The following is a 26,980-nucleotide window of genomic DNA, read 5'->3' on the forward strand; positions in this document are numbered from 1 at the left end:
TGATGTCATCATGCAGAATGACACAGGGGGATGCAACAGCCCCCCCCTTCCCCCTTTCCAGCTTTAACTCCCAGGTCAGCCCCGTTCCCATCCCTGCTCCCTACAGCCATTCTGGCAGCAAGCCAGGAACCTTAGCAGGCTAGGGAGGGAAGCCAGCCCCCTGCAGGAGCCCCCAAGTGGTGAAAACCAGCGGGCACGGGCTGCCCTTGTGGGGATCCAACCAGGAACCCACCTGGCTCATCTGAGGGCAGAGAGCCCCCAACCCCACCATCCCGCCCCCATCTAGCAGGTTGTGGGGGATGCCCCTGCCTGGCGCAGGGAGGCAGGGCTGGGAAGCAGGCTGACAGGCCCGGGAGCCGGCAGCCGCTCTGTTTGGTCTGGGCAATGTGTTTTTAATGAGCCATATAATGCTTTTCAAATTATGTTGGAATCATTAATTTCCCCAAAATGAGACAGATTCCCTCAGTCCTGAGGCGCTGCGAGTGCCGCCTCCTGCGCTCACGAGCGTGGGTCTCTCGCTCTGCTCCTCGGCTTTACGACCGTGGCAGGGCTATTTCGCACGGCTCGGTGCTCAGATGGGCCTTTGCACAAGCGGGGGCGCGCCCCCTCCCCCTCCCGCCCCCCGTTCTTTAAATCAAAGGGTAGCTGGGAAGCAGCACCGGAGCTATAAAGCAAAGCGCGCTTCACATTAGAGGGTCAGCAGCAGTGGCAGGATTCACGCGGCTGCGCTGGGCTAGGGGATGGAGCGGAATATAAACGACCGGGAGCGCCAAAGGCCGAGAGCAAGGAAGAGAGTTTGCAGTGGGAGAACCAGGCACCAGCGGGACCGGGAACTTGCACCTCCCCAGTCTCCTGCTGAGCCCTAGGATTTGGGGGGGCCCCTTTCTAAAGTCTCGGTGACCCCTCCCCGCCCCACAGAATCTTTCCTAGGTCTGATACTGAGCCCAGGGCAGGGGGGGAGAAAGGGGGCTTGAGGGCCAAGGGAGCGGAGACTGCTCCGGATGCTGCAATAACCCCTGGGGCAAATTAGAGCAGAGCCGGGAGCGCCTCAGGGCCATGTCTCATAGACTCATAGACTCATAGACATTAAGGTCAGAAGGGACCATTATGATCATCTGGTCTGACCCCCTGCATGCTGCAGGCCGCAAGACCCTTCCCTGGACTCTACCGTTGAAGTCCCCAATCCTGTGTTTTAGTGACTTCAATCGGCTGAGACCCTCCTGCTAGTGATCCCTGCCCCATGCTGCGGAGGAAGGCGAAAAACCTCCAGAGGCTCAGCCAATCTACCCTGGAGGAAAATTCCTTCCCGACCCCAAATATGGTGATCAGTAATACCCCGAGCATATAGGCAAGAGTCTCTAGCCTGACCCTTGTTGGCCATTATGCTGTTCATAGTGTCACAGCAGCACGAGCTCTGTATATCCCCTCTCGTGCCCGGTGTACCCCCTACGCCGGGACTGGCCGGGGGAGGGCAGCTCTAGGAGAACTCTCCACCAGCTATTGTCTACCCGGCCACCGGGAGCCAGACTTGTGCAAGCGGACCTGGAGCCGGGGTGTGGACGCTGCGGCTCGGCTGGGGGGGGGGGGGGCTAATCACCCGAGCTCCACCCTGGGGCTCAGTGCTTCCTTGGCGAGGGACGTAAGCTCCTGGGGCCATCAAAAACCCAGACTGTGGCTGTGACCTGCCCTGGTGTGTCAGCCCCGCTCCCAGCGTTTGCCATAGGACTAGAGCATGGGGGTGTTGGGGGCGGGGGGATCTTCATGCGAACAATCAGCCCCTACAAACTCCAGGTATTATTCCCCCCTCCTCATCTAAAGCATTTCCAGCCCTGGGTTTGAACAGGGACAATCCCAGCAGCGCGGCCCCACAGGTCTCATGGGGACCAGGGGATGGCCCAGGCCAAATTCCAGGTGAAGCTTCTCTGATTTCCCCCCACACACACACACACACACACACACACACAGCCCCAGTCTCACTGCACAGTAGCAGTTAATTCCTCCCCCTCTCTCCAAACCGAGGCTGGCTGCAGATCAAGCTCCTCGCAGAGTCCAGTCCTCCGCCTTTACGGGATCCTGCCCCGGCCTGGCCGATCCTAGCCCTTGGGGGACAGGAGTCAAGCTGCCGACGCAGACCCGAGTCAGGAGGGCCGTGATCAGCCCAGCTGAGAGAGCCGAGTCCAGCAGCTGGACACCCAGGTCCATCACGCGGCGGGGACGCTCCACCCCAGGCTCGGAAACACCGAGTCTGCGAGCCCGGGACCCACAGACCTGGGTTTGCAATGCAACGTCGGCACACCCACGAGAGCTCAGGGCGACGCTTAACCCCCCTTGCACCCGCCTCCCCTCGTGATTACAGCGCGATGCAGCCACCTCACACCACGGGGCAGCGCCAAGGTCTCTGGGCGTCTGCTAGCAGGGGGGGCTTTGACCGATACGTGCAGGGAGACGGACACCGTCCGCAGCCCCCTGGCTCTCTCTTGCTGCTCCGACTGCAGTCCTGCTCCATTTCCTGCTCCATGCTGACGCCCCCTCCCCGCATTGCTGACTCATCCAAGCTGGTTCTGCCTCACTGGAGGCTCTTCCCTCCTGGCCTGCCCTCCCCTGCACGCTGGCCTTGCGGACTGAGGTCGCCTGCATTGCACACACTCTCCCTCCCTGCTGCGATGCCACAAACAGGAGGTCTCCGGGGGCTGGGGCTGGGGCTGCTCAGGGGGGGAGATGTCTGAATTGAAGGCGAAGATGAAAACAGACAGGGAATGCCAGAAAGCAAAACGGTCCTAATCGCCCCAGTGGTGCCTTGGCAAGGGTCCCGCCGTCTGAAACCCTCCGCGGACACCGCTGCAGGCGACCGGCGCGTGCAGGGGACAAGAGGAGACGGGCCTGCCCGGTGGATGGCCAGGAACCAGCGTTTGCTGTTCAGTGACTGTGACGTTATTGACATAAACTGGGACCATATAGATCATTGTTGCAACCAAGGTCCTGTAGTGGCACCCAAATCTTGTATAAAGGGGGTCAAATGGGGTGTCTAGGACAAGGTTATGGTTTACTGGTTATGATTATGCTGTCTATATGTATGTATCAGTTTTGTAGTCGAAGTTATGAATATTGGCTCTATACTGTCTGTATGGCAAACTTATGCTATGCTTCTGGGGGACATCCCAGACAAGCTGAGATTAGCTCTGCCTAGCCTGCTTGATGGACCATTAAGGACCATCAGCTATACAATGGACCCATTGAGAGAAGGCAGATACGCCTTGTACCTCAGCAAAGTATGCAGGGACTGGCCCATGTGACTCCAGACTCGATTTTGCTGTAACTTTCCACAGTAAGAACAAAGAGGTGACCTTACACCTGGAAGAGACTATATAAGGCTGATGCCTGATCTCCATCTTGTCTTCAATCCTGCTTCTTACCTCTGGAGGGACTTTGCTACAAACTGAAGCTCTGAACAAAGGACTGAATGACCCATCCCAGCGGGGGATGTATTCCAGAGACTTGATTTGAACCTGCAGTTTATTCCATCGCTGCTGCAAGCCTGAACCAAGAACTGTGCCATTACTGTATGTAATTGATTCCATTTAACCAATTCTAACTCTCATCTCTATCTTTTTCCTTTTATGAATAAACCTTTAGATTTTAGATTCTAAAGGATTGGCAGTAGCGTGATTTGTGGGTAAGGTCTAACTTATATATTGACCTGGGTCTGGGGCTTGGTCCTTTGGGATCAGGAGAACCTTTTTCTTTTACTGGGGTATTGGTTTTATAACCATTTGTCCCCATAACGTGTGGCACTGGTGGTAATACTGGGAAACTGGAGTGTCTTAGGAGATTGCTTGTGAGACTTGCGGTTAGCCAGTGGGGTGAGACCGAAGTCTTAGTCTGGCTGGTTTGGTTTGCCTTAGAGGTGGAAAAACCCCGGCCTTGGGGCTGTAGCTGCCCTATTTGAGCAATTTGTCCTGAGTTGGCACTCTCAGTTGGGTTCCGCCAGAACCGCATTGTCACAGTGACACAGGAAGAGGAGGGGGAATCGAATCTGATCTTCCGCTGCACTTCTTCCCAGCACTCCATGGGGGGAGGGAGGGTGAAGAGGGGCAGAATCGGGCCCTTCTATGCCCCACCCCAGAGCAGAATCAGCCGGAGAATCAAGGTTCCTTAGACACGACGCCAAAGCAAGACAGGCAACTCTTCATTTATATATAATACAATAGCACCCACTAAGACCTGTCTACACTAGGATTTTACATCGGTAGAGCTAGGCCTCTTGGGGGGGTGACAGACCTAACACCCGATGTTCACACCGCCAGGTCAATGGGGAGGTGAATTACCTATGCCAACAAAACTCCTCCCGTCGGAGTAGGCAGTGTCCACACTGAAGCGCTGCAGCTGTAGCATTTTAAATGTAGACGCCCGAAGATCAGGACCTCACTGCAGGGGGGACTGTACGTACAGAGTGAGAGACAGTCCCCACCCTGAAGAGTTTCAAGTCTAAGACAACCAAGCCGGGGGGGCTTGTGGACTTGGTGTTTCATGCCCGTGTTTGAGCATCCACAGTGTACTATGAACCTGGGTTTACAATCACTGGACCTGGGTCTCCAGCCGTGTTACCGCATCCATGCTGCGCTATGCAATCAGGCATGGCAGGGAAGAGGCCTTTAGAAAGGAGGAAGCTGCCGTCAATGGCGGGGGAGGACATCCGGAGCCAGAAGTGGCTGGACTGGCTCCTGAAACAGCAGGAGGAGCTCCCATGCCTGACCCCCCACCCCAGCCCTCCAAGGAGTGCAGTGAACTCCCAGGGTCCGCCTGATAGGGAGAGCTGGATTTGGCGACCCGGCCAGAAGGACTCCTGTAAATCCGCTACGTAGGCCCCTCCTGAATTCAAGGGGTGGCGCTGGCCTTTTGTTTTCCTTTGGAGCCAGCCCCGGGAAGAGTTTATTCTCGGTCGCATTGGAACGTTGGTTTCCTTTTTGGTTCTCCCCTCGTAAAGAAATATAAGAAGGCCTAGAAAGGACAGAGCCCACCTGCAAGGACGAGAGATGAGGCCCTGAGGGGGTTCCACCCAGTGTTTATAACTGGGCGTGTCCGGGGGCTCCCCCCAGGTGGGACCCGTTTACATCCCCACTACACAAATAAGAAAAATCAAGGCACAGAAGCATTAAGTGACTGGCCCAAGGTCACAGAGAGAGTTGATAGAAGGGCCAGAAACTGAACCCAGATCTTCCAAGCTCCAGCACGGTGCCTTCATGGCAAGACCAGCCTGGTTCTCTACCTCAGTCTGTCCCACTCCCACAGCACTTCCTAGGACATCATTTCACAGTGTCAGAGTTCAAGGCTAGAAGGGAGCATTAGATCTAGTCTGACCTGTACATCACAGGCCATTACCTTTCAGCCAGATCCCCCGCATCTGAAACCCAGTGACTTTGACTGAAGCATTCCAGCTCCCAGGAGACTAAACTGTTGTGTGCCACAGGCAGTTCTACTGCTAGTTCTACTCTCCGGCTACCTGTGCTGAGAATCGCGCCTCCCCGCTGCATTCTCGACATGCCTCACGGTGCCACCGACACGTGAGGCCCCTGCAGTGCCAGGGAGTTGATTAGGCAAGAGATGTCCAAATGATCCCAGCTTTTCCTTTTCTCCTAACAGGCCGGGCAGCCTGAGGAACCGTCTCCTCTCTTCAGGGTGCTGTGCTGTGGAAACCAGATTCAGACCAAAGGAAAACACTGGTGCAATCACCATGTCCCGGACTTACAATGCTGGGCTGTCCTCGCAGCATTAACCAGCACCGCCCCGTGGGAGCTCTTGGCTAGATTCCTAATCCCAGCACCTCATTCTCTGGGCCAGCAGGCTGTGGTCGTGCCCTGGAGAGCTCTGCTTCCTGGGGAGAGGAAATGCTGCACACAGAACAGGAGCAGCCATCCCTATTGGTGACGGGTGGGGTGGAGAACCACTCTCAGTTCTCCCGGACCCAGATATCGGCGGCACGGTGTGGAGTTGGGGATGGCAAAGGTCTCCCTGAAGGTCAATGGGGAGTTTTGCCTGCAGAATCGAAACTAGCCATCCCCTCTTCTTCCAGCCGGTTAACATCCCCACAGCAACCGACATGGACGGTTTTCCTTGGAGAAGTCGGCATTCCCCAGCCACCTGCCTCTCTTGCCAAGAAGAGACACTGATCGCAGGGGGAGCAGCGCTTCGCACACAGTCAGCTGGTTTCTCTCCTTCCCGGAAAACAACCAGCAAAGACGTAACAGGAAACATTCAAAGGCCGAGCACGGTGCTTAGCAATGGCCCAGAGTTCAGTGTCAGAGTTCAAGGCTAGAAGGGAGCATTAGATCTAGCATTAGACTGGGGCCAGTCGGTTTGCCGCTGAAAGGGGATTTCCTCCGAGCTGCGCCTTGCCGGTCATGCATCCACCTTCCCGTTTCATGAGAACACTGTGCTTTGAGCTTCCATGGGGTCTTTTATTTTAGGATCTCAAAGTGCTTTATAAACTCATGCACACACCCCGCTGGGAATTAGACGCCATCCTCCCTGTTTTACAGATGGGTAAACTGAGGCACAGAAAGGTTGAGTGACTTGCCTAAAAGTCAGTGGCAGGAAGAGAATCTAGGTCTAACCTAACCAACCCTCTAGGTGACACAGTCACCTCCAACACGCTCAGCCCCCCATGTGGCTGTACTGAAGGGCCAGACTTCAATGGTCACTTCCAAACGTTGGCTTTCCATGTGGGTGGCTTTCAGCACCTGGTGCTGCAGAGATCCTGGCGTCACACCGTGGGTCTAGACAAACACACTCAGGGCCGGCCTGCCTTCTGCATTGGGGTCAGATGCTTCATCCGAGCCCTCGCATCTCACCCTCCCACCCCTCCCCGGAGATTGGACTCTAATAATAGCAGGAGGAAAGTGCTGGATTTTTCCATGCATGAAGATCTAAAATGACTTTTATTTTGAGCGCGAGCCTGGCTCGTTAACATAAAGCTGCTCGGGCAAATTAAAAGCCCCGAGTGCCGTGACAGCACTGCTCCAAATAACAGGGGAAGGGACAGTTGATTCATCTCCCATTCTGCCCTTGCCAAACGTAATGGCAGCCACGGAAAGAAAGTCAACTGACAGGTGGTTGTTTCGCCCCCTATTACTGTGTCACTCAGCCCGGCTTACAGCCTGCGGAGACAGCGGGGAATGGGGGGCCGGGAGGCGGGTGGGCAGAGAGCGGCTCTACTCCTGCCCTGCCGCAAGGTTAGGAAATGGCTGGGGGGCCCAGCTCTCCACTAGATGAGAGCAGGGGACTCGAAATTCTGTAGTGCCTGCCTAGAGGTCCTGACTAAGGCTATGTCTACACGTAGGGCAGCGTGCGGAGTACAGGCATTACACATGTAGCGACATGCCACAGTGAAAGGTCTTTGTCTGCTGCCGGAGCCTTTCCCCACTTCCTTCCTCCCTGCCGGAGCCTTCCCTCCCTGCCAGAGCCTTTCCCCACTTCCTTCCTCCCTCCCTGCCGGAGCCTTTCCCCACTTCCTTCCTCCCTCCCTGCCGGAGCCTTTCCCCACTTCCTTCCTCCCTCCCTGCCAGAGCCTTTCCTCGCTCCCAGAGCCTTTCCCCACTTCCTTCCTCCCTGCCGGAGCCTTTCCTCGCTCCCAGAGCCTTTCCTCGCTCCCAGAGCCTTTCCCCCCTTCCGCCCTCTCCACCGGAGCCTTTCCCCACTTCCTTCCTCCCTCCCTGCCAGAGCCTTTCCCCACTTCCTTCCTCCCTCCCTGCCGGAGCCTTTCCCCACTTCCTTCCTCCCTGCCGGAGCCTTTCCTCCCTGCCAGAGCCTTTCCCCCCTTCCGCCCTCTCCACCGGAGCCTTTCCCCACTTCCTTCCTCCCTCCCTGCCAGACCCTTCCCTCGCTCCCAGAGCCTTTCCCCCCTTCCGCCCTCTCCACCGGAGCCTTTCCCCACTTCCTTCCTCCCTGCCGGAGCCTTTCCCCACTTCCTTCCTCCCTCCCTGCCAGAGCCTTTCCCCCCTTCCGCCCTCTCCACCGGAGCCTTTCCCCACTTCCTTCCTCCCTCCCTGCCAGAGCCTTCCCTCGCTCCCAGAGCCTTTCCCCCCTTCCGCCCTCTCCACCGGAGCCTTTCCCCACTTCCTTCCTCCCCGCCAGACCCTTCCCTCCCCGCCAGAGCCTTTCCCCACTTCCTCCCTCCCTGCCGGAGCCTTTCCCCACTTCCTTCCTCCCTCCCTGCCAGAGCCTTCCCTCCCTGCCAGAGCCTTTCCCCACTTCCTCCCTCCCTGCCGGAGCCTTTCCCCACTTCCTCCCTCCCTCCCTGCCAGAGCCTTCCCTCCCTGCCAGAGCCTTCCCTCCCTGCCAGAGCCTTTCCCCCCTTCCGCCCTCTCCACCGGAGCCTTTCCCCACTTCCTTCCTCCCCGCCAGACCCTTCCCTCCCTGCCAGAGCCTTCCCTCCCTGCCAGAGCCTTCCCTCGCTCCCAGAGCCTTTCCCCCCTTCCGCCCTCTCCACCGGAGCCTTTCCCCACTTCCTTCCTCCCTCCCTGCCAGAGCCTTTCCCCCCTTCCGCCCTCTCCACCGGAGCCTTTCCCCACTTCCTTCCTCCCTCCCTGCCAGAGCCTTTCCCCACTTCCTTCCTCCCTCCCTGCCGGAGCCTTTCCCCACTTCCTTCCTCCCCGCCAGACCCTTCCCTCCCCGCCAGAGCCTTTCCCCACTTCCTTCCTCCCTGCCGGAGCCTTTCCCCACTTCCTTCCTCCCTCCCTGCCAGAGCCTTTCCCCCCTTCCGCCCTCTCCACCGGAGCCTTTCCCCACTTCCTTCCTCCCTCCCTGCCAGAGCCTTCCCTCGCTCCCAGAGCCTTTCCCCCCTTCCGCCCTGTCCACCGGAGCCTTTCCCCACTTCCTTCCTCCCCGCCAGACCCTTCCCTCCCCGCCAGAGCCTTTCCCCACTTCCTCCCTCCCTGCCGGAGCCTTTCCCCACTTCCTTCCTCCCTCCCTGCCAGAGCCTTCCCTCCCTGCCAGAGCCTTCCCTCCCTGCCAGAGCCTTTCCCCCCTTCCGCCCTCTCCACCGGAGCCTTTCCCCACTTCCTTCCTCCCCGCCAGACCCTTCCCTCCCTGCCAGAGCCTTCCCTCCCTGCCAGAGCCTTCCCTCCCTGCCAGAGCCTTTCCCCCCTTCCGCCCTCTCCACCGGAGCCTTTCCCCACTTCCTTCCTCCCTCCCTGCCAGAGCCTTTCCCCCCTTCCGCCCTCTCCACCGGAGCCTTTCCCCACTTCCTTCCTCCCTCCCTGCCAGAGCCTTCCCTCGCTCCCAGAGCCTTTCCCCCCTTCCACCCTCTCCACCGGAGCCTTTCCCCACTTCCTTCCTCCCTCCCTGCCGGAGCCTTTCCCCACTTCCTTCCTCCCTCCCTGCCAGAGCCTTTCCTCGCTCCCAGAGCCTTCCCTCGCTCCCAGAGCCTTCCCTCGCTCCCAGAGCCTTTCCCCCCTTCCGCCCTCTCCACCGGAGCCTTTCCCCACTTCCTTCCTCCCTCCCTGCCAGAGCCTTCCCTCCCTGCCAGAGCCTTCCCTCGCTCCCAGAGCCTTTCCCCCCTTCCGCCCTCTCCACCGGAGCCTTTCCCCACTTCCTTCCTCCCTCCCTGCCAGAGCCTTCCCTCGCTCCCAGAGCCTTTCCCCCCTTCCGCCCTCTCCACCGGAGCCTTTCCCCACTTCCTTCCTCCCTCCCTGCCAGAGCCTTCCCTCGCTCCCAGAGCCTTTCCCCCCTTCCGCCCTCTCCACCGGAGCCTTTCCCCCCTTCCTCCCTCCCCGCCGGAGCCTTTCCCCACTTCCTCCCTCCCTCCCTGCCGGAGCGTTTCCCCACTTCCTCCCTCCCTCCCTGCCAGACCCTTCCCTCCCTGCCAGAGCCTTCCCTCGCTCCCAGAGCCTTTCCCCCCTTCCGCCCTCTCCACCGGAGCCTTTCCCCACTTCCTCCCTCCCTCCCTGCCGGAGCCTTTCCCCACTTCCTCCCTCCCTGCCGGAGCCTTTCCCCACTTCCTCCCTCCCTGCTGGAGACTTTCCCCCCTTCCTCCCTCCCCGCTGGAGACTTTCCCCCCTTCCTCCCTCCCCGCTGAAGCCTTTCCCCACTTCCGTCCTCCCTGCCAGACCCTTCCCTCCCTGCCGGAGCCTTTCCCCACTTCTTCCCCCACTTCCGTCCTCCCTGCCCGACCCTTCTCTCCCTGCCGGAGCCTTTCCCCACTTCCTCCCTCCCTCCCTGCCGGAGCCTTTCCCCACTTACTCCCTCCCTGCCGGAGCCTTTCCTCACTTCCTTCCTCCCTCCCTGCCGGAGCCTTTCCCCACTTCCTTCCTCCCTGCCAGACCCTTCTCTCCCTGCCGGAGCCTTTCCCCACTTCCTCCCTCCCTGCTGGAGACTTTCCCCCCTTCCTCCCTCCCTGCCAGACCCTTCTCTCCCTGCCGGAGCCTTTCCCCACTTCCTCCCTCCCTGCTGGAGACTTTCCCCCCTTCCTCCCTCCCCGCTGAAGCCTTTCCCCACTTCCGTCCTCCCTGCCAGACCCTTCCCTCCCTGCCGGAGCCTTTCCCCACTTCTTCCCCCACTTCCGTCCTCCCTGCCCGACCCTTCTCTCCCTGCCGGAGCCTTTCCCCACTTCCTCCCTCCCTGCCGGAGACTTTCCCCACTTCCTCCCTCCCTCCCTGCCGGAGCCTTTCCCCACTTCCTTCCTCCCTGCCAGACCCTTCTCTCCCTGCCGGAGCCTTTCCCCACTTCCTCCCTCCCTGCTGGAGACTTTCCCCCCTTCCTCCCTCCCCGCTGAAGCCTTTCCCCACTTCCGTCCTCCCTGCCAGACCCTTCCCTCCCTGCCGGAGCCTTTCCCCACTTCTTCCCCCACTTCCGTCCTCCCTGCCCGACCCTTCTCTCCCTGCCGGAGCCTTTCCCCACTTCTTCCCCCACTTCCTCCCTCCCTGCCAGAGCCTTTCCCCACTTCCTCCCTCCCTGCCAGAGCCTTTCCCCACTTCCTCCATCCCTGCCAGAGCCTTTCCCCACTTCCTCCCTCCCTGCCGGAGCCTTTCCCCACTTCCTCCATCCCTGCCAGAGCCTTTCCCCACTTCCTCCCTCCCTGCCGGAGCCTTTCCCTGTGGTGGGGAGTAGTTCTGGCACCAGGGAAGCAGTGGGGACACTACATGGCTAAAAACAGCAGCATAGACATAGGAGGTGCTGCTTGGGCGTGCAGAGAGCCATGTCTGAGAGAGACCCTGGGGGTTCAGTAGCGTACAACACTCTAGTCTGCCTGCCTATGCTGTGCCTCACCGTCTACACAACCATATACACACCTGTGTTAGCTTGGCATGCAGTATCTGTACTCTACACGCCGCCATCTGTGTAGATGTACCTTAAGATCAAGACCTCACCGTGCTAGGTGCTGTACGTACACAGAGAGAGAGACCCTGCCCTGAAGAGCACACAATCTGAAGAGAGAAGACATACCAAGGAGGTATTATTATCCCCATTTTATGGAGAGACCACAAGTAATATTTTCAAAAGTGCCTAAATCTCACTGGAAGCCCAGGGGACTTATGCTCCTAAATCACTTTGGCGCTATTGAAAATATGGCCCTAAGTGACTCACGCAGGGTCACACTGGAGAGCTGTGGCAGGGCTGGGAATTGAGCCCTCTCCCACATCCCACTCCGGTTCCCAGCTCTGCCTCTGACTTACCCTGTGACCGTGGACTGGGGCTTTAGGGTCCCCCCCACACCCGCCCTCACCTTCCCCCAATGAATAGGTCATTAAATGAGAACAATAGCAAGAACACCCGGGATCAGATTTTGATGACTTCTGAGATCCCCCCTGCATCCATGCCAGGACTCTACCCGAGGGCACTTTGTCCGCTCTGGTTTTAAATGGGCTAGGGGACAGAGAGGCCATGTTTTGATAGAACAGTAGCAAGAGGGGACAGTGGCTTTAGAGGATACAAGTCCCGGGCCGGGTCAGATCCGGAGCAGGATACGGATGCCACAGCCCGTGGAAGGGACGTGAAAACTCAAAGGAAAAGAAAGGTGGATCCTGGACCTGAGCCAATAGACAGGTTGTAGGGCGGAAGCCAATTAAAACAGGGAGGCTTTCAATGGGATGTAATTGAAATATATAAACTTGGGGACGGTGGAGATCTGACGACATCAGCCCAAGTTACCGTCTGCAGGCTCAGCCGGAGAAGAGGTCGAAGAGGGCGTCCGTAGCAAGGGAAAACACTATTCCACAGGTTACACGCAGCAGCTTCTGCCAGCCAGAGCTGCTCCAGCCTCATTCACGCTGGCAAACTCGCTCCCACCCCGCTGCTTCTCCTGATCCCCACCAAAGCCATCCTGGCTACCTAGAAGAACCCCCCAGCCCCATTCCTCTGCCCTCTCCAGCGGGGGCAACTCCCGAACAAATGTAGCAGCTGTTTGTGTGTGGTTATGAACACAGGAGACATCCCACCACACCTGCCGCTGGGCTGTCTGCTGAGGCTCTGAGCTAGGGCACCAGGCGAAGGGGAGCTGGATTACTTTCACAGCAGCCTCTTGCATGGGGTCTCCTCCCAGCTCAGGGTTCCCCTGTCACGCTGCCAATCCAGCTCCCGCCCCAGGGAAAGCAGGAGAAAGAGCTGCAGACCCCGTTAGACTGGCTCAGGCCTGGTTTACATCTCAAACGTCGCTCAGGGCTGCAGAACATTCATGCCGTTAAGCCCCGGTGTAGACACCACCAGGTGGATGGAAGAATGGCAGCTGCGCCTCGCCCCTCGAACGGGGGGACAGAAAACCCCTCTGTCGCTGCCACAAGTGCCTGCGTTCCCGTGGTGTAGCTGCACTGGGGCCCTAACGTAGACTGCAGCAGCTCTGAGGGCTGCCCTAACTCGTGTCCGAGCTGCCAAGGCCCCAGGGGCTCTTCCGGCAGCTGGGAACAGCGAGGGTGTGGGAAGGTCCTTGCCCTGACCCCTTCCTGCGCCCTGGAAACACCTCCAGGGCTGGCGGCTCCTGCGGGGGCATAGAGCCAGCTCTGCAAAGGTGGGGAGGACCCTAACACCAGGAATAGCCCCCCCCCCCCCAACTTAGGAGTCAATTCCCTCCAGAGAAGACAGGAGTCCACATTACATGGCTGGATCATATCCTAGGCTTGGGAGGATGGTCCACTGGTTAGCCAGGGACGTGGGTTCGATTTCTTCCCCTGGCACAGATTCCCTGTGGGCCCTTGTGCACGTCACTTAGTATCTCACTGCCTCAGCTGGTGAGCTGTACAATGGGGATAACCCCACAGGGGCATTATAGGGATAAATATATTCGAGGCGCTGAGCTCCTGAGGCAACAGGGGGCAGAAGCACCATGACAGCTAGGCTAGGGGATTTTCGGGGGGAGCTTTGTTCTTCTTGCTGGGTGCTCTAAGGACCCCTAGAATAAAACCACAAGGAGGAAATTTCAAGTGACCAAGACTCAGCCACAACCCCGCTGCAGCTCCCGCCCTCCAGCTTAGATGGTGCACATCTACCAGCATCACTACCGTGACGTTTGAGAACAGGAAAGGAGCCGTAACGGAGCCTACGAATTCCCCTTGGAATCAGGGCGTTAAGGGCCATGGGAGATTCAAACATGGTATTAATCAGAGCCTCTTTTACAGTGTCTCTGCTAGCCCAGTGACCTCCCCAGCCCCCTGCTGGGACGTTGGGCTCAGGACTGACTGAGGAGCGAATGGATGGCCCCGCGGTCGGGATGGGAGCCTGGCACTTGGCCCTGCAGTCAGCTCCCTGCTCTGCCACAGACGTCCTGCGTCGCCTTGGGCAAGTCCCCGAGCGTACGTCTCTGCTGCGGCTCAGCGAGGACTAGCCACACTAGCTTTAACCCAGCTAACGTGGCTAAAAACAGCAGGGAAGACGTGGCAGTGGGGGCTGGGAACGCACGTATGGGCCCAGGGCTCCAGGCAGGCCGTGCCACTGCTTCTTCACCACTACTTTTACCCATGCTAACTAAATTGAAGCCTGCGCAGGTAGGTCTGGCCTGAGTCTCTGTGCCTCAGTTCCCCATCTGTAAAATGGGGGAGATAGCACAGAAATACACTACAGACTGTGAGGGGCTCTGACATGACAGCGATGAGGGGCCCAGAGAAGTACTTTAGCAAGAGAGAGGGCCACGGTTCTCATGGGTTTTCCAAGAAGGTCTCCCATACAAGACTTGACCGTGATTTTACACTCCTTGACAGCGGGAGCATAGGGTCCCGGGCTGGGAGTGGAGCCATGGCAGAAGCAAAGGAAGGATTCCCCCACCCCACCCTGCCCCTTTTCATGCCCAGTTGCTCGGTGACATTCACCCTTGGTTGGGTGGCAGGGGGCAGCTACTGGATTGTCAGGGCTGAAGCTAGGAGATGCAGTGGAAGTCATTTGCATCATCTCCTTTGCAACCCTCCCTCATGTCATCAGACCATTACGGCATGAAAAAAAAACCAACCAAACAAAAAAGCCACCCAAAACACACAAGTTGGTTTTTTCCACTCCCTCCTCTTCCTCCCCACCCCCGCCCCAGCAGCCCGTCTGTTTGAAACGAAATTAAGAAGCCCTTCATCTGCATGTGTTTGGAGAGTGGAACTCGTACAGCAGGAGGAGAACAAAATAAAATAAAAACAGCTGACAGCAAAATTTCATTATTTCCCCCCCCCATGGAAGCAAATGAGTAATTTTTTTTTAAACAAGCATTTAAACTCCTTCGCTGAGTGTCTCATTGAGCATCATTCCACCTGCAGCCGTAGCCCTGCCAGTAGGCGAGTGGCTGGGGGAGGATTTTAATGAGCGCGCACACGCGCACACATGCGCGCACACACACACGTACACACACACACACACACACACACACACACCCTCTCTCTTCCAGCCCCCTGGGTCTTCACACCTGCGGGGAGAAGGTATCCTCTTGGGATATCCAGGGTGACCATACATCCCATTTGGGCCAGGACAGTCTCTGTTTTAAGCCCTGTCCTGACTTTTTTTGGGGGGAGGGGGAGCACGCAACAATGGGCATTTGTCCCGCTTTTGATCAGTTGACTTGAGCAAATGGGACACATACCCATTTTTGTCAAAAAAGTGAGGTGCAGAAGAACACGGGGAGCGGGGGAGCGGAGATGCCAACCCCATGCGGGGTGGGGACAGGGCTGGCAGGAGGGGGGGCAGCATTCCAGCATGCGGGGGCCGGCAGGGTTGCAGCAACCAGCCCCAGCCTCACGCGGGGGCCCCGCAGAGGTCTAATGGCCACCAACAGCCTCGGGCAAGCAGCTGGGGATTCCTGTTTTCCCTTCGGGAAATATGGTCATCTTAGCAGGGTGGCATGAGGAATCGAAGCGAGCGAGCACCAGCTATGGGGACAGCTGCTGCTCCTGGTCTGGGTAGAACATGGGGGGGGGGGATAGCTGGCCCTGTGGGTTAGGCTTTTGGAGGGGGGGCGGTGGGATGCGAGAAAGCCCACATGTTCCCCTCTCCCTAGCAGAGGTGGCCAGTTCTGGGCGAGGAGACATGAGCTTCCCCCTTAGGAGAGCACATGCGGTAGATCACTGGAGTAAACCCCAGCAGCCTCGGAACCTGGTACAATACCATCCCCACTCCAAACCGGACAGAGCCCGGGAAAAAGGCTCACCCTGTTCCCAGGCACGGTCTCTCCTTCTTGTGCTAGCGCTGTCAGGACAGGACAGGGAGCGGTCAGATGGCCTCCCACCCCTGCCAACACAGCGCCTGCCCTGAGGAAGCGTTCAAAAGTGCAGTCCAGCTGCAGGAGGAAATCTGCCTGGGGCACCAGCTCACAGCATAAGGGTGGCTGTGGGTGGGGGTCTCTCTCGCTGTGCAGAGGCGGAGTCGAACCACGTTCAGGATTCGTTTCTTCAGCCCCACACACAACATGGCTTGACCCAGACTATCAACACGCCCAGAGCTCTCAACGGGGTGAGGCCAGGCCCATGCTCTGCCACTTCCCAAAAAGGGCTGTTGCAAGCAGGGAAGAAAGGAGAAAGAACCAACCCCATGTGTGACGTGCTAGTCCCATAGCTTAACATGGTCAGAGACCCAGCTGATGGGCACAATACAAGAACCTGAATGCAGTGAAGTAGATGGTCACGGGGAGAGGTAAACCTTACAGACAGCAGGGGGTTACGGCCCTCTCCAAAGGGCTTGCAAAGTTCATTTATATCAGCCTTTACCCTCCAGCTCCCTGCACTTTGAAATGGTGTGTTTCCCACCTCCCCCAGCCCCAGGGTGATGTGATGGCTTTATAGTAATTGTCAAACAGGTTTCCAGCTGAAGTGCAAACCATGCCACACAGCAGGGATAAAGGAACTCAGCTGGCACAAACAGAAGCAGTCTATAGACCACACGGAGGGCATTTCCCTCCCCACACGTTTGGCTCCTTCCCCCTGCTGTGCTCCCCCCCCAACAGAATAAGAACCCAAGAAGGATCAAACTGAACTTCCCAACCCACAATGAGACTAGGCAACTCAGCTCCCACCCAGCCACAGTTCCAACACCCTAGGGTGCAGGCAGAGCCCCCCTTCGCCTCCCCTGATCCAAACCCCCAAGGGGATGAGTCTCGGCTCTCCTCCGACTGCTTTGATTACAGTCCAACATCTCAGCTACATCCCATTTAAGGGCATCCCCCTATGGGGCCCGGCGAGGCGAGAGTCCTTCAAAAATCAGGGAAGAAGATCGGCTTTGTGAAATAGCAGGGAACAGGCCCGGCCTATCGAAGGGAGACGTCAAGCCGACAAAGGCTGTCCTCCCCTCCCTGAGAGATTAAAGAGACAGCCAGGCAGAAGGGCCTGTGGCGAAGGCCTGCTCACTCACCCAAGCCCTGTGATCCTGCCAGCGAAGAGCCCTGCAGGACAGGCCCATCTCACGGTCACAGCCAGCGCCTGGGGGCGACTGGCAGGGTGTGCAGGCAGCGGCTGCAAAGGGGGCAGCGGTGGGGACATGAGGATGTGAGAGAGAGGCAATTTCTACTTTTGGGAGTCAGAGGAGACTGTCAAAAACAAGCGAGGGGAGGACACGTTCTCCTGGATGGATGCTGCTTGGTGGGGCCCGGGTGAGGGAGGCTGTCCACGGGTCTGTCAGCACAACACTGAATGGGAACGGTACAGGGCGGTCTCACTCAGGGGGGTCTGCACAACCTTATCTGCTACCGTGCGCACACCTATGCAGCCTAGCCACTTTGCAGCACTCCCCGTCCCAAACGCACCCCCCCTTCCACGCTCCCCATCATCCCAGACACACCCCACTTTCTACTCTCCAGTACGGCCACCTTTCATTTCCCTCTCTCTCTCTCTCTCTCACACACACACACACACACACACACACACAATGAAGCTCATCTATCCATTCAACACTCTGGGGAGGCCTATTTCCATCTCCCACCTGCCTCCTCCTCTGGGCCTAAAAGGGAATCCTCTTCCCCCCCCACCCCAACCCCCCTAGCTGCACAGGAGGTTGGCCCGCTCCCCTCCCCATCCTTGACTGCGATTGGCAGCGCAGAGGCTAGCGTGTGCATGCTGGGAGGTCGTTTCACTGGGGGGAGGGTGGGAAGCAGCTGTGCGCTCTCTGACAACGACTGCACAGGACAGATCGATGTACAGCAAAGAAGAATCGGTTTCTATCATTAAATGCTGGGTTGCTGAGGCTTTATACCCCCCCTACCCCCACAAAAGGCAGAGGGAGCCGTCTGCATTCCCCACACGAGCTGGGTTACAATGGGGCTCTTTGATACAGTGGAGTCACTCAGATGCCTGGTACCAAGGCTAGCTCCAAAGGGTCTGCTAAACATCTGATGCTAATAAGCTACCTCGGCGGCTGTGGCAGCCGCGCATGGCATCCCCCTGAGGTTCTGTTCCTCAGGACAAGATAACCCGTTACTGGAGAGACGTGACCCTGGGCAAGGGAATGGCCCTTTCACTCCAGGAGCCGGGGGACCCTGCCACGGCTGGGGCTTTGCTAGTGGAACGCAGTCAGGTAAACCCAGGACTGAAGGAACAAAAAGCCAAACTACCGTCTCGCTGCAGCTCAAGCTATTGACTCCAGGACCCCTTGCGACACTAGGAAACTGACAGGAGCCGTCAGCAACGAGCCCAGGAACTGGCATGGAGGAAACAACCACTAGTGCAGATGGGGCAACTTACTACCACTGTTCTTTGTATCAGAGTCACTCCAGAGGCCTCCAACCACCATCGATGCCCCACATGAGACAGCCCCTGCTCCAAAGAGCTGACAGTCTAACTAGACAGCCTGGGCGAGAAGGAAGGATTATTATCCCCCATTTTACAGATGGGGCAAGTGAGGCACAGCGAGATTAAGTGACTTTACCAGGTCACACAGGGAGTCAGTGGCAGAGCTGAGGATTAAACCCTGATTTCCTGGCACCCAGTCCAGGGCCTTAACCACACCACCATCCTGCCTCTCAAAGCCACAGAGTTACACAGTTGGCCTCAGCCGCACCAGCTCAGGGGTGCCCATTGCTGACAGTGGCTCTGCGAACTAGGGTAAAAGCAGACTTTTAAAGGCCCCGGGGTGGAGCCGCATTAGGGGGCACCCAGGGCTGAATGAACAGACATGACCCCCTCCCAATCCTAGAGCAGGAGGGAGGAGCCTCTGTCTCTAACTCCTGGCTGGACAGTGAATAAGACCCCCCCCTACACAAAGCCGCTAGCCGGCACCTATAGCCACCAGCCCCCTTCTCCTCCCCATAAGTGGGTACCATAGGCTGGGGACACTAGCCTGGGGTGGGGGCCGGCAGCTGTGGTGGTGGGGCCTCTGGGCTGGGGTTGGGGGCATGGAAGGGGTGGGGCCTTGAGCAGAAGGGGCGGGGCTGGGGACTAGCTTCCCATGCAGGTTGCAGTCCGCAAGCTAGTTCCCCGGGGAATCCGGGGCTTGTCAGGAAGTAAGTACAGAAACATTTCCAAAGGTCTTTGAAGGCTGGGAGCTCCAGGGACAGTTTGGGGGAAATAACAACGAGGACAGTAATCTTTGAGGAGGAGGAGGAAAGAACACGAGCCGGGGCCGGGAGAACCACCCGGGGCCAGCCAGCCGTGGCACGGGGGTAACCCACACACCTCCTGGGTGTGGTGTTCATCCCCTCTAGTGGCACCGAGACCACTTTGAGATTAAGGAGTCTGCTACAGCCTTAGCTAAGAGCCACGTGGCTTTTAGCCCATGCAGTAGAGACTCGGGCATTTAGCTCCAGAAGTGCCAGGTTCGATCCCGCCTGCCGCCGACTGGGGTCTGTCGGTGTGACACTGGCACTTCCACATCCTCCAGGCAAGGTGGGTCTGCTTTGGGATGTTGGGCTCCAGCCTCTCAGGGCGCTGCGCTCTTGGGCCCATGTTAACGCAGCGGGCTTGGGAGAGCAGGGGGCCGATAAGGGCAAACGAGAGCATCTATGATCTGCATGCCTGGTATAAATACACCTCGGCAGCGTGCTGCTTTCCCGAAAGGGCAGCTCCAGTTTAGGGGCAGAGGGACAATCCCAATTGGAGGGCAGAATATTCTCCCAGCTCTGACCCTAAATGATGCCCCGGTAAGTGGTCTCACTCAGGGGGGTCTGCAATTGCTGCTTATCCCCCCCCCTTTTTAGGGAATCTCATGAACCCTGCCCCACCTCAGACTATGGCAGCCTGTTTTCTGAGGGGAGGAGGGCAACGCCTCCCTGCCTGCACCCCACCACGGAGGGGTTGCTTGCTTGCTGGCGGAGTGAGCCGTGAGGCCTCAGAGGCAGAGGTCCGGGCTGACAGAATTTCCATCAGAGATCGAGCACGGTCCGTCTATCACAACCGGGGGAAAAGAGCAGGGAACAAAAGAAAGAAAACACTGCCTGCCTGGGAACCTGCCCAGAGAGAGCGCGACAGAGACACACCAGAGCTAAAGCCCAAGCAGAGAGAGAAAAGAATGGGGGCCCTACCAACCAACATGTCCCTCACCTATTTCCAGCTTGAAATCCATCTTCTCTTCCCCTACTGCCTCCTGCTGCCTCCCCCCCACCCCAGCACCAGGGAGGAGAGCTGGGGGTTCCAACCAAACCCGCACACAGCCGGCAAGCCCGACTGCACCAATCTGGGGCTGGTGTGGCAACACTTGGGAACCTGCTGGTGAAGTTTGTGTGCCCACACACACACACACACACACACACACACCCCTTTGTGAAGAACACCCCTGCCTCGACACCGCCCCGACTCGCACACAACCCAGCGCCAGGAACAATGTGCCTTTTCCTATTCTGCACACACGCCAGGAGCAAAGCGACTGCGACTCACGGCGGCGAAGGGGGCGAGCGGCTTGAGTTATTTTAAGTTTCCCTCCTCCCCCCAAAGCCTGTGATGTGCCATATTTTTCCACCTCCTTAAAGGACACTTAAAATAACTCACCCGGGCGACCTGCAGCCGGATTGCCTTCTCTGCACACTGCCTTTGATCACCACCACCCCCTCAGAAAAAGCCAAGAAACCAGGTATTAACCAGCCAGCCCCCACCCTCCCGCACCCCATCTGTCTCTGTTATTTAATGAAGCAGACGGCATCACCGCCAGCCCAGGAAAAGAAAGGAAAATTCAGAACCCAGCAAACAGCACAGCACTTAAATCACGTTGCTGTAAGGCAAGAGAGAGAAAAGCACACGTCCTTCCTTCCCCCCCACCCCCCAAACAAAAAACAAAAAACCAAAACCAACTCCTCGTTCTGGCAAGGTTTCTAGGACAGCAGGTTCTATAGATACTTTATCCCCGGAGCCAGGCAGCCCTGACAACAGCACAACACTGAAAACCAGCACCAGATTAGCACCCCTTGCTGCCTTCATCTGACAGCCAGCATCCCCTGGTAGCCCAGTCCCCCCACATCTGCAGCCATTCCCCCCAGGTGAGGGGGTAGCCGGAGAGTCCTACCTTGTCACTGCATGGAGGGGGCTTAACCCCCCTTTTAAAACCAAGATTCCCCCACCCCCCACCTGATCTTCCTCTGTTCAGCTTCAAAGCCAACCACTCCGGCATCAACAGCACCAGTTCCCCACAGCATCACCGCACCGTACCAGCAGTTGGAGGGAGGAGGGGAAGAAAAAAAAAACCAACACACAAATAAAAAAAAATACCTGCTACTTAAGAATGGGTGCACATAGTGAGAGTGACATGCCTTGAGAGGGTGTATTTCCCATTATCGCCCGGGCTTTCCTCGCTCGCTCGCTTTCTGGTCTTTTTCTTTTTCTTTCTTTCTCCCAGTGGCTCAGGCCCAGCCAACCATGGGAGACCGCAGGCTGGAGTGCAAGAGGGGGTGCGCGTGAGAGTGGGAGCGCGTGCGTGTGTGCGCGCTCAGCTCGGCGATGTACAAAGGATCGAACGGGAGAAGCACATTAGCTCATGATAGATTAATGTGCTGGGAGATCTGTCCCTCTCGCTTAAAGGCCCCTACATTTTATTCCGAGATAGGTGTCTAGTCTAAATGCCAGGAGGATATTATGATAATAAGGGCAGCGTGTAATTACCGCTGGTTCCGGCAGAGGCAGCAGGACCCAGGAGGCCAGGCCATGTCTGAGACATTGATAAATATCCCACCGCCCGGCTCTCCCACACTGCAAGAGTTGCAAACTGTTAATAATGGGCCACTTTCTTCTTAGCCAGCATAGGATGTCCCCTGCATACATGGGCTCCTGACACAGCCTTCACACTTACCCTGCATACCTGCGGGTACAACGAAATCTCATTTGTTCTCCATGGGGGGGCATATGGTCAGAATCTCTCGCCAGCCTGTCATAGGAGCAGCTACCGATTTAACTCTAAAGGTCCATCGGGAACAATCTCAGCAAAAGATGGGGGTAGAAACCACATCAGCAAAGTTCCTTTTGTTGATCGCTTCCCCGGATAGTATTGACAGCTGTCAGTTATGTTTCAGAGATGGCCTGTCCATCATCTGGCCATTGCACACTGCCTGCATAAGCCACCATGAATGCCCCCCCTCTGGGGGAGATGGGAATGGATATAAATAATAATTATCCAGAGCATTACAGTCACACCTAGAACCCCCAAATGAGATTGGGGCAGCATGGTGGCAGGTGTTGTGCCTTGCGAGACACACCCCTGCCCCTAAAGAGATTACGATCGAAAGAGATGAGACAGACAGTGCTTAATTTGGGCCAGGGCTGAGCTCCGGCGCCTCTAGGCTTGCCGCATCCGTTATGCAGGTAAAAAATAAAAAATGCTTGAGTCCTAGCCCCACATGCCTTACAAATGACGCACTGGAGACAGATAAAGCGTGGGAGAGGGGTGGAAAAAACCAGTGAAGTGACTTGCCCCAGAGCCAGGGGAGAACCCAGCTCTGCTGATTCCCACTCCAGCACCTTATCCACTGGGTCACATTGCCTCTCCAAAAGGAAATCAATGAAAGACCACCTCCGAGAGCACAAGAACATTAAATAATCACTCCGGTGACCCTGCTAGACAGCCCTCCACGCCAGGGCAGGGCTGGGGTAGCAGAGATTGTCTCCCCATGCCACCATCCTCCATAGCGACCCCTGCTGAGCTGGGAGCGTCCCAACAGCCAATGCTGCTAGACAGATGCCGCTGAGATTGCAGGAGCCAGGGGCTCCCACCCAGCCAGCGCTTGTCACAAGGGAGAGCGAGAGGGGGAAAGCTGTCTGAGTACCCACATCCTTACCTGCTTAAACAAGAGCCGCTTTCCCTGTGCCAGCCAGTGCTTACGGACGGGCTCCCAGCTACGGACCAGCTCCCGTGCATGCCTGAGAGGAGCCCCTGCGCTCCCCCGGCTGGAGGACTCTTCCCGCGATGGGGATGTATTAGCTGCTCAGTCAGGAGAGTGAGTGCCCAGCGGGCACAGAGAGAGTGAAATCTCTGGCTCCATTAGGAGAACCTCTGAGGGGCTGAAGCCTTTTCCAGCTCCACTGAAGTGCATCTTGATTGAGCTGATGTGCGAGTCCTGACAGAGAAATGCCCCACTCCTGAGTGCTGTGGGCTTTGGCTGTCGGGGAGGAGGGGGGAAGCTGTCCTCAGGAGGAAACATAGACGGCTCAGGCATGGGCACCTGTTATCTTAATGGGACAATGGCCCTATAGCTACGGGCCCGCGTTTCCTACTCCGCCATGGCTGGGAGGCTCTCTCCTTCGCTCCCATGCCAGCTTCGTTAACCTGCAATTGCTCCCCGTCCCCATGAGACGGGTTATTACAAGGCAGCAAGGGACGCCGAGTTTCAGCACCACAGGGCAGGGGGGTGTTTGCAGGTGGGGGGGGGGGGAGTGAAAAAAGGAAGAGGTGGAAAAACAGAAAAGACAGCCCCGAGTTGCTGCTGAAACTGAAGAGCAACCCACAGATTTGGAATATACGTGAACGGGCTGAACCCTGGCGTAAGTGGGTGAGATTCCCTGGCCTGGGCTGTACTGGAGCTCAGACTAGATGAATTAATGGTCCCGTCAGGCCTTAAAAATCTATCATTTAATTGCAAGTTCTGACCCCACCCACCCCCTAAAAAAAGAAAACTTGGGAAGATCTGAGATTCCCCAAATCCCACAGAGGCTGCCTGGGATGAGAGGGGCCTGGGTGGCATATACGGAGCCCCGAGCAAAGCTTCCGACTGCAGAAGCCTCTCTTGCCAACATTGCACGATCCTGGCCAAGAAGTTCACACCGTTGGCTACTAAATCTCCAGGCCAGGATTCTCCGGGAGGCTTGAAATGCCTTTGCCAGCCCCCGTGCCGAGTGTGCAGAAGGCAGCCATGGCCTGGTGTTAGCTGGCTGTGCTAGGGGCCGAGTCTGAGTGGGCATCTCTGAATGTCGGTGGGGCCGGGAGCACCCTTTGGGGCAGTCACACTGCAAAGGGCAGACTCCCAGCCTCTGGGGGCACTAGGGAGAGGGGTCCCACGAGATGCGTCATACCCTGATGGAACACAAGGCAAACACGCAGCAAACCCAGCCTGTGGCCGGCTTTCCCAGGGAGGTTTTGCATTTCACAGACAATCAGGGAGAAATTTACAAGCCTGGCCAAAAACGACTCCCTCATCAGCAACTCAAACCCCAGGTCCATCTACGAGGGTTTAGAGGCATTTTGGCATGGTCGGGGCATCCATAAAATCAAGCAGCTGGAAATGCTGGTGAGAGTCGGGGCTAAGTCTAACGGGTGTTGTAATAACTTCCCCACATAGCTGAGCTGATGCCTCTAAGTCCCGACACAGCCCCTCCCCGGTCCCAAACACAGACCTTGTCAAAACTTTGTTAAGATATATAGTGGGTCAGGTTACAGACAAATCTCGATGAATAAACGGCTCTGCTACACTCATGTCATCAGTGATATTAATCAGGGTCGCATGGGAAGGTAATGCAGGTACCTTAAGATGAAATGCTCATTCAGTAACACTCAGAACTGTTACAGTCACCCTATGTCACCAAGAAACTAAAGAATATTATTCACTGAACCTTCTGTAATACCCCTGTACCCAGACAGCAACCAATAACAACACCCCTAGCACTTCTATAGCATTTTTTCCCATCAGTAGATCGCAATGTACTTCATAAAAGGACGGCAGTACCATTATCCCCATTTTACAGATGGGAAGACTGAGGGACAGAGAGGGGAAGTGACTTGCCCAGTCACACAACAGGCAGTGGCAGGGACAGGAATAGAATCCAGGTCTCCTGAGTCATAATCCATTAAATCATAGGATTGGAAGGGACCTCGAGAGGTTATACAATCCAGTCCCCTGCACTCATTGAAGGACTAAATATTATCTAGACCATCACTGACAGGTGTTTGTCTAACCTGCTCTTAAAAATCCCCAATGATGGAGATTCCACAACCTCCCCAGGCAATTTATTCCAGTGCTTAATCACCCTGACAGTTAGGAAGTTTTTCCTAATGTCCAACCTAAACCTCCCTTGCTGCAATTTAAGTCCATTGCTTCTTGTCCTATCCTCAGAGGTTAAGAAGAACAATTCTTCTCCCTCCTCCTTGTAACAACCTTTTATTGCTCTGTTCACACTGCCTCATGACAGCCGGCACCATCCAGGATTCTTGGAGGTGGTGGACATGGCTTCTCTTAGAGTCTGCATACGAGACCCCAGCATAGTTACTGGTGGCTTCCACCAAAAAAAACCTCAGCCCTGAGCCCTCGAGATGTGACAGGGCCACCTTCCATGGTGCAGAGGAGAAAGGCCCGCTGAAAGTTCCAAGACTCTTCAACATCAAAAAAGGCTGGCGCTTTAAACGTAGCAAATCCAAGAGAAGCGGTGAAGTTCCATATTCCTTTCTGAGCTCAAGTCATTTCAAACACGCATTAAGTAGAAATATTTGAAAGCTAAAGTGTATTAAACAAGCACTTTATCCTCATCAGCAGAGAGGTTATGGAGCCACGCTGGTCTCCTTCCAATAACCTTATGCACAGGATACCACGAGGCAATCTTCTCTCTTCAAAAAGCCATTAAAAACATGTTTGAGTGAAGTGACTGCTGATGAAAACACTGGACTGACTTGATGCACCGATTGGTACGGAACGGACCAGCAACAACACAAGCGCCATGATACCATGGTGTCAGGCTTTTTCTGGCAGAGACAGCTAGGAATTACAAGGGGACTTCCCATTTTCCAAGCCAGATGGCTGAGGTGCAGTATTGCACCACTAAATGCTCAAAACTCAGGAGTCAGGCCCCAATTGCAAGATTAAAAAAAAAAAGTCATGTTTTTTAAAGACAATTAATAATTTGCCTAATTTTTGAGCCTTCAGGTGTCACATTGCCACGCTTTTTCTGCTGCTATGATGGCTAGAAACTTTCTTTAAAAAAAAAAAATTTTAAGCTGAGATTCTCACATAGCACATGACTCCTGGAGCTGGGGCTTTAAGAAAGCAAATACTGTGCTAAAATTCTATGGTGTGGCAACACTCCAGAGGATGGGAAAGGCTCTGCTGTCAGCAGAAAGGGAAGTACCAAGAAAGGACCCTTTGCACAGCTGGTTTGGAAGCCTGTCTCACAGGAGAGGAGAGGAAGGAGAGATGAATCGAGGGAGGAGAGGATGGAAAAAATGGATGGAAGGTGAGAGCTGGCCAATGAGCAGCTCTTAAGAGCTTCCCTCAGTTGTGCTGCCTTTCCCAGCGCAGGCAGCTAAGTGGACTTCCCCCTTCTCCACAACAGCCCGCCCCCACCCAGGCAGCTTTTTCATTTTAAATCAAACTGTGGGACCAAAAGGTGGGCCACCATCACCCCTGCTGGGGAGAACTGGGACCAGCTTCCCTTCAAACAAACAGAAGAGAAAAATGGACTCAAAACTTTTCCCATTTTTCTTAGGGAGTCCTTCCCCTCCTCTCCCCCCACCCCCGAGCCTGCCCATAACACAGGTACCCTCGGCTTCACTTGCCAGCCGACACAGGTACTGGTGGTTTCACCTTTCCATCCCCCACAACCCACCAAGTACCATCAACTTCACCTTCCAGCCAACATAGGGACCCCCAGTCATTTCTGGCTGCCTGCATTCATCTCAACGCTTCCTCTTCCCACCCCCTTTTGTTCTGAACCAGACCCTAATAAGCCAGCGATTTACTCACCAGCTGTGAGGTCGAGGATTGACCCAGTTCTAGGCTGCTCCCGGGATCGGTGGCAGGAGGCAGGGCCGAAGGAGCAGCTGTGGTCTCGGCATCCAGCACCTGTAATTTTAGGAGCCAGGTAAACTGGGGGCGGACAGTGTTCGCTGTTCTGTACAGGGTGGAGCCGCTACACGTATCAGGTAACAGCCCTGGGAAAACTGGAGAGAGCACAAATGAAAGAGGAGCTGCCCGACTGGGGAGCGGGGGTGGGCGGCTCACGTGTGAGAACGCAAAGGAGGGGGCAGGGTGCTGCAAAAGCACATTTTAGGACAAGTCAAACCATAGAGGAAACAAGGGATCAATACATCGAGAGAAAGCGAGGGCTCAGCTTTCGCGGCCCGGGCTGTCTGGGGTGCTAGGTTACCAAGGCCAGAGAGGGATTCCTGCCACTTTTACAGCCGCTGACCCTCTCGAATA

General features: G+C 56.5%; 1 protein-coding gene across 1 annotated transcript in view; it reads right to left on the bottom strand.

The window, feature by feature from the left end:
* The window catches only part of SRCIN1 (SRC kinase signaling inhibitor 1), a 186,465-nt gene extending 159,878 nt beyond the window's left edge, over window positions 1–26,587 (bottom strand). The window contains exon 1 of the mRNA XM_054014405.1: window positions 26,525–26,587. The gene's annotated coding sequence lies outside the window, so the exon portion shown is untranslated. The remainder of the gene's footprint in view (window positions 1–26,524) is intronic.
* Window positions 26,588–26,980: the final 393 nt, after the last annotated feature.

The sequence above is a fragment of the Malaclemys terrapin genome, chromosome 25, assembly GCF_027887155.1.
Source record: "Malaclemys terrapin pileata isolate rMalTer1 chromosome 25, rMalTer1.hap1, whole genome shotgun sequence".
NCBI classification, from domain to species: Eukaryota; Metazoa; Chordata; order Testudines; family Emydidae; genus Malaclemys; species Malaclemys terrapin.